Genomic DNA, 8,171 nt, shown 5'->3' with positions numbered 1-8,171 from the left:
TGGGAAGGTAATCAGTCCAGCAAGTAGACTCTGAGTATGATAGAAGGGTTTAAAATCTGTTGCAGTTCAATCCATGAAGCCATTGTCTAAAAATTGAGAACAGGTGAATGACAGGAGAAGAAATGTGCTGCCCTACCTGTCTGGAGCAAAGTGATAAAGCAATATTTCAAACACAGGTAGAGCAAACAGGGTTATTAAAGGTAAATTATAATCACTGCTTGGCAATACTGGCAAACCAGGAGGCTTCGCTCGCTCAGTAGAGGCTGGAGGTAATGAAGTGTGGTGTCCTGATTTAAGGTGACAGACAAAACAGTTTATGCAAAAGTTTTTACTCTCTCAGATATTTTAAGTAGTTACTGTAGAACAGGGATTGGTTCTATAAAGTGATTGTAACACAGAGATGAGAAGGCGTAGTTTTAGCCATACAGAGCTAAACTGTGCTTGATGGGGGAAGAGGAAAGAGCAGACCGAGTTGTTACTTGTTGCACGTTAGAGATTTCATAAGTGGGACAGCTGAGTATGTCTAAATCCATTGCTATGTTGTGCTAGATACCTCAGACTTCTGACAAGGTGTGTCTCAAACTGATCTTTACATTAACGGACTTGGAATATACCTGTTTAAATCTCATCTTGTGGCTGATGTTTGTGTTTAAAATTAGCCATTATCTATTATGTTTGACCTCACCTGAGTGAATTACTAAATTTTGTAAATATTTGGTAAAATGATTTGTTGTTCTTCTTCTAGGTGAGTATTTGTACCAGGTAAAAATTTAGAGAAATGTAATACACATTGTCACTGTTTTCAGCAGTGCTTGCTCAAGCAACTTAAAGTGTCTCATTCTTTTTACTATTATATCTGCTAAAGTTTTGAATTAACTGTCTAAAAGACTTTATTATACACAAAGGATTCATTTAATTCAGAAGTGTTTATTTGAAAGACTTACACACTTAATTATAGGTACACCTTTCCTCTAAAACTACTGTACTAGTAAAATCTGAGCTTCATAAATTAAAAATACTGTGCTCATTGTTATATTGTTACAAACGTAACAAAGCTCTCTTAGATGTTAGAATAAATTAAAGCTGTACTTTAATAAACTGGAATAAAGCTTGCAGTTAATCATCAAGAGCCGTGTGCCTTCTGGACACATAGGTTAAGAGTCAGATTTAAAAGTAAAGGGTGTGCCCCTAAAACACTTAATGTGAGTTCTATCCAGTTTAATCAGTCAGCACTTATGTTGGAATGATGATGTCTAAGAAGCTGATGAGCCACAAGAATGCCTTATCTTCAGGAAAACATAGTTGAGCTCTCTTGGGACAACTCCTCCAAGTCCAGTTAACAGCCCCACAATTCCCACCACCTCTGCCATCCGCTCCGCAGTCGCAGCTCCTTTCTGTAACTGTTGGCTGAAAATGCCTGGATAAAGCTCTGCTTCCCAATAGCGACTCTTTTGTACTTCTTCCCAGGGAAACCTTAATTAAAGAGACTCGCTTTGTTTCTTACTCTAAAAGTTGAATGAGAGTTTTTAAGTATATGAATAAAGTGGAGGGGTAGGTTAGATTAAATTTTTAAGACAGTATATATTGAGAAGACTTAGGATAGTCAAATAATTATTAACTTAGACAGTAGCAAATCAATTATCCTGAGACCTTGATGTGCATTCTGAAGTGAATTCAGGCTTTTTCGTAGTTTACATTTTAACATGTGGGGTTTTTCTGTCTTTAAGAGTGCCAAATGCTGTATGAATTCTCCGAAATGCTGCAGCCTTTCTGCTGTTTCAGCAGAGAAATTTGACAGATGTCGTATTTTCTTTTGAGAGGTACAGCCACCAGCAGAATTATTGTTTTACCTTACTAGTTTTTCACTGCCTCAGTGTGCCTGGATTCTCATTATCAACTTAGTCTCAGTCTACTACATTTTTCTGTTTAAAGTTTTTACTATTTTTCAGACGCAAAGGAGAGAGGGGTTTGACTTTCTCCTTACCTCTTACACAGAGCAAAGGCCCTGAACCTGCTTTAACCAGAGAATGAGAATCAGCAAAGCCCAATCCCTGCAAGTGATGCTGGTCTAATTTATTTGCCATGGTTTGTTGTATGGGCTTCACTGCAGTTCCATGTTTCCTAACCCATTTTTAGCATGACATCTGAAACAATTGTGTTTGGAAGATTTGAGAAAGCTTCATGCAGTGTTGCAGGCAATGCAGAGAGTAATTTGCTTTGCCATAACTTCTTGGAAATTTCAAAAGTCCCTTCCTCAAAATGACTTTTCTCTTTCTGGACAAAGAAGACTTTTGCTGATGGTCCTGAAAAAATACTTCACGGTATTTATGGTAAGTTTTCAAGAGGATGTTTTTGCAGGGCTGGGAGCAAAAAAAGCCAGGACCCACAGGGCTTTTTGGGAGAGGTAAGGTCTGGAAATGTTAAGTCCGTGTATTAAGTGCCTGCCTGGTTCATCTGTCCTTTCCTCATTCAAGTTGGGTAAGTTTTATGCTGCTTCACAGGCAGAGGAGAGTCAGTTAAACTCTGTTTAGCAAGTCTCCTATTCTGATCCAAAATTAAATGGGCTTCTCAGTACACGTGATCACACATACTTCCTGGGTGAGAAAGTTACTGTGTGGACTGATCAAAGCGATGTCTCTTGCTGCCTTTGTCCTTGCACTAAATGCAGAAAGCTTGCTTTCCAATATCTCCTCCACAGTTACTAGTCCTGTAAAATGTGAAGCTTCTTTGTTCCTGGCTGGATTAGACGGAGGAGAGCATAAAGGGGATGTGCCAGGATGTGGAAAGACCTTTCCTCACCACTGCTTGTGCTCGGATGCTGTTGAAAGAGTGAACAAGAGTGAGTAAGGATTGGCAGAGCAGGAGATGATGAATGCTTGTGTCCTCACAAGTGAGGTTATAGCTGCCATTGTACAACTGCCAGAACACTCCTCCCCAATCCTCAGCATCTACACTCCGCCTCCAGCAGCACATCAGGTGGTTCTAAAAGAAAATACAAGCATATTCCTCTAAACCTCACCTGGCTGCTCTGTATTGGAAAAGTATTGCGTGTCTGCTCCCTGTTGTCCTAGCAGGGGCTTTGCCCATGTGATGCAGACCCTGCTGTTGCCTTTTGAGGACACCATGGAGTGTGTTTAGCCTCTATGTTGCAATCTGAAAGCTTGTACTGGATCCCGGGGTGCTTTTGTGCTATCTTTTTGTGAGGGGACGCCTGCGTTGGCTGTCTGAGCATTGCCTGCCTCTGACGGGGGTGCCTGAGGGGTGCAGAGTAGAGGCTGCTGTGAGAGAGAAAGAGAGAGATGTGAAGATGCCAACTCTTAATTGGCCCAGAAGAGAAGGTGGTCCTGAAACTATAGCCGAGTGCCCCAGTTCTCAGGGCCAGGATATCAGACTGTAGAGCTAGTGAGTTCAGGTGAGCTGTTGGCTCCTGGCAGGCTAGGCAGGATTCGTGTCTGCAGGCAGGTGGGTCCCTGTGCTTTGAAGCAGGAGTTTGATCCTGGTCCCTCAACACGGCACAACAGGGCTCCCCATGACTGCCGATGCGACTTGCTCTGAGGGTAGGATGTGAAGGAATCCACCTGGCTCTGGCTCTCATCAGCACGGTTAAGTCATAGAATCATAGAATCACTAGGTTGGAAAGGACCCACTGAATTGAGTCCAACCATTCCCATCAATCACTAAACCATGTCCCTCAGCACCTCGTCCAGCCCTTTCCGTGAAAATTTTTTTCCTGATGTCCAGCCTGAACCTCCCCAGCGGTGCTTGAGGCCATTCCCTCTCGTCCTGTCCCCTGTCACTTGGGAGAAGAGCCCAGCTCCCTCCTCTCCACAACCTCCTTTCAGGGAGTTGTAGAGAGCAATGAGGTCTCCCCTCAGCCTCCTCTTCTCCAGGCTAAACACCCCCAGCTCTCTCAGCCGTTCCTCATAAGGCCTGTTCTCCAGCCCCCTCACCAGCTTTGTAGCTCAAAGTCGTGCTGTGTTGATACAAGATTGTGACGAAACATTTTTGTTCATGGAATGGAGATCCATTTGCTGTAGAGCAAAGCGGATTAGGCAGAGAACAGTACGCAGAGAAGAGCTGCACACGCTATTCTCTTGCTACACCACTACCAGTCTGTACGGCAGGACCTATGTACACAGAACTCAAACCTAGAGGAAGCACAGTATTGAGCAGAGACGAGAAATGTTCAGTGAGACTGGTTAGCATGCTAAAGATTTTTATCACTGATAAAATTCTAGGCTTCAGGCTGACTTTTTTAGTATATAGAAGGTTACTGCAAAATTGATTCTTTTACTTTGTAGTCATTTCAGAGAGTTCTCAGGCTGATGGATTTGCATCTCCTGCCCCCGAATAGTCATAGAATCACTAGGTTGGAAAGGACCCACTGGATCATTGAGTCCAACCATTCCTATCAAGAAGTTCTCAAGTCTGTGTGTTCTCAGCCTTGTCTGCATTATCTTTAGGGCTAAAGACAGAAATAGCCGTATCACAGGATGTTCAGGGTTGGAAGGGAGCTCTGGAGATCATCTAGTTGATGCCCCCCTATTAAAGCAAGGTCACCTAGAGTAGACTGCAAATGAACACATCTAGATGAGGTTTTACTGTCTGCAGAGAACACAACAAAGGCTCTCTGGGCAGCTTGTTCCAGTGCTCTGTCACCTTCATAGTAAAGAAGTTTTTCCTGATAGTTAAGTGGAAGTTCCTGTGTTCCAGTTTGTGCCCATTGCCCCTCATCCTGCTGCTGGAGACCACTGAAAAGAGTCTGGCCTCATTCTCTTGACACTCGGCCTTTAGATATTTGTAAGCATTGATAAGGTCCCATCTGAGGCTTCTCCAGACTGAAAAGACCCAGGTCTCTCAGTGTTTCCTTGAAAGAGGGATGCTCCAATCCCCTAATCGTCTTCATGGCCCTCCACTGGACTCTCTCCAGGAGTTCCCTGTCTTTCTTTAGCCAGTGAGCCCAGAACTGGAGTCGGTACTCCAGATGCAGCCTCACTAGAAGGGGAGGGATAACCTCCCTCAACCTGACGGCGACACTCTTCTTGATGCACCCCAGAACACCATGGCTTTCTTGGCCATGAGGGCACATTGCTGGCTCATGGTTAACTTGTTGTCTACCAGGACTCCCAGGCCCTTCTCCACAGAACTGCTTTCCAGCCAATCAACCCTTAACATGTACTGGTGCATCAGGGTAATTCCTCCCGAGGGGCAGGACTCTCCACTTGCCTTTGTTGAACTTTCATTAGGTTCATTTCTGCCTGATTCTTCAGCCTGTCCAGGTCTCACTGAATGGCAGCACAATGTCCTGGTGTTTCAGATGTTCCTCCCAGTTTTGTGTCATCAGCAAACTTGCTGAGGGTACACTGCCTATGATAATTAAAAGGGGAATCCTTAAGGAATGCCTGCAAGATTCCCCACAGGGGTATGACTGAAGTTAAAAAGCTAACTGTTTCTTTTCTTTCCTGTTCTGTATTCCACATATTATTATTTCATTTATATATTTACCCTTCCCCCCAGCTTTTTCCATCTTCTTTTTCCTATGAGGCATTTCCAGCTTCCTTTTCTACTGTCACTTGTCTTCTTATTCCTTTCCGCTGTGCCTGCTTTCCACCTCACTTCCTAGTGAGTTCAGGAACCTCTGCCTGGGCTTTTCTCTCTTTTTTCCAGCCCTTTGATGCTGTCAGCTAATTCTGTGGGAGTCAGTGATCAGCTTCAAGCTTTCTTTCCCAGCTCTGTCGTCAGTGACCACGGGTTCCTGGAGAAGCGGAAAGTTTGCTTGGTGTGCTGCATAGTGGAGAAAAGTAGAGAAGATTCACTTCTTTGTACAGCTGGCTCTGCAGCCTGGCCCTGGCATCTTAGGGGTTCAGATTAAGTAAAAAGTATCTTGTTTTGACTCCCTGCTGCGATTTGTGAAATCCAGAGTACTGTTACAAACTTGATGCAACTTGTTTGCATATTACACAGGTGTGAATGGCCAGTGCACGTAGATGATAATTATCAGGTATGAGATTTTAAAACCTTATTTGTTAGGTAAGTCATAACAGTAGCTAATCCTTGTCCAGAATAATTCCCAGTTTCTCTTGACAGCGATGTCCAAAAACAGACCAGGAAGAGGTACAAGCACGTTGAGACAGTGCTTGGCCAGGGGGTTGCAATTGATGTGAGTTTGGTGGGGTTCTTTGCCTGTTTGGAGCAGGATTCATTTAAAAGGAAACAAATACATGAAGAAAGGAAGAAGAACGCTGAAGGCAGGACCGAGGCAGAAGGACAGGTAAAGGGAGAGGCATGAGAGATGGGGGAGAGCAGTGAAATCGAGGTGAGGGGGCTGAGCGAGCGAAGAAGTTGGAGTAAATGCCAGTCAGCGTAGGGCAAGGGAAATCCTTCCAGAGCACGGCTGCATCGGGCTGGCATGGGTTTGTGCCCAAGCCAAAGCTCTGCTAAATCCCTTTGTGCTTCTTGCCTGATTTTGTTCAAGCACTGATGCAACCCGGTGAGTGACATCACAGAAATACACCTACAAGTGGTGTTACAGAGTCTATATTGTGACCGGCAGATTAGTCAGCGGTGTCACAATCCGGTGTTTATAATCATTGTCTCCCGAGTGTGGAAGTGATTGCTATGTTGATACCCAAGTTTTCATCGTCAGATTGAGCTGTGAAGAAAAGCTGTCCCTTTTGCAGCTTTGCTTTACTTGGAATAAAATCCTTGTAAATTCTAGTTAAGTAGAAATGCCAAGTGCAGCACGTCGCTAAAATTTCAGCAGTTTGAGTGCAATGTAAACCTGTGACCAACATCAGCACGTACTGCATCTGGGTCACTTACAGCTACAGGGTAGCATTATATTTTATTGTTAATGGAAAGTATGCACGTGTGCCAAAAAGCAGTGATCCTGTCTGCACATCCCAGAATGCTACAAACAGAAGTTTGGGAGTGTGGGGAGTGAAGAACACCTGAGAAAGTTAGCAGTCCTTTCCAACGCTTGCAAATTCGAGCTGGTTTTGTAATTTGTACCAGAAACAAAGTTTGCAAAAAATGTAACTTTCTGGCATCTTAACAGGACCACAGCATTTTTTTCATGTGTGAGAGCACATAAGAAATTTTCTTCTATGTAATCTCGAATTAGATCTTAAAAATGAATTAAAAACATAGAATACATTTTATTGTACGCCGTAAAGAGCAATTTACATCAGTTTGTTTCACTTTGCAGAGCAAGATCCTACTTCACTAGCAAAACTTATCTTTCACCATCCTAACAGCAATGTTTGCAGATCCAAACAAAGCATTTTGTTTCTAGAATGCTAGTTGTAATCCAGTCGGAGGATATTAAGCAACTTCCAGGATTAGACCCTTAGTGAAAGTTTGTTCCCTTTAGTTTCATATTTCCTTCGGTTGGCTGCTTGAATTGTCCTTCTATAATTTTGCATTGGAGTATATCCTCTACAAATAGGGAAGAGATTTTGACCTAGAAGGAGAGACCTCTTATTAGTGTGCGTACTTTTAAATTACAGCAGCTATCTGAAGCATCTTGACATATGATAGACAGCATTGTTGCTAGATGGGTTTGATTCAACTTGTTACTTAAACAAGCAACCTCCCACCCTTATTTCTCAAGGAGAAACTTAAGATCTGTCCGATTTAAGTTTTTGCACACCACTTTGGATGTATTTGATGTGTTTGTAATGTTGCTGCTGCTGCTAAACCAGGGGATTTAGATGCATTTCCAGCCCTAACACCATTGTGAATCTCCCTTTCTCTCCCAGCCTGGGTTCGGCTGCGAGACACGTGATGACGTTAGGATCCCCTGTAGTTTGGCCATCAGCACAGTGTTTGTGCAAATTAATGTGCTTTGTGTCTTTTTGTAGACTTTTCTAGAAAAAGAATAAAAGAAGGAAAAAGAAATAAGGTTATATGAGATGGGAAAGTAAGATGGTCGGACTCGATGATCCGGTGGGTCTTTTCCAACCTGGTGATTCTATGATTCTATGATTCTATAATTCTGTAAAGGAAACTTGTTTTCAGTGCAAAGAAGGTCCCAGAGTGGTTCTCAGTTGGAGCAGGTCCAGAGGAGGTCACCAAGATGATCAAACACCTCTGCTGTAAAGTGAGGCTGAGAGAGTTGGGGTTGTTCAGCCTCGAGAAGAGAAGACTCCGAGAAGACTTTATTGCAGCCT

Source organism: Phaenicophaeus curvirostris, chromosome 2, assembly GCF_032191515.1.
Source record: "Phaenicophaeus curvirostris isolate KB17595 chromosome 2, BPBGC_Pcur_1.0, whole genome shotgun sequence".
NCBI classification, from domain to species: Eukaryota; Metazoa; Chordata; class Aves; order Cuculiformes; family Cuculidae; genus Phaenicophaeus; species Phaenicophaeus curvirostris.
The sequence above is the reverse complement of the archived record's forward strand: the minus strand, read 5'-3'. Positions refer to the sequence as shown.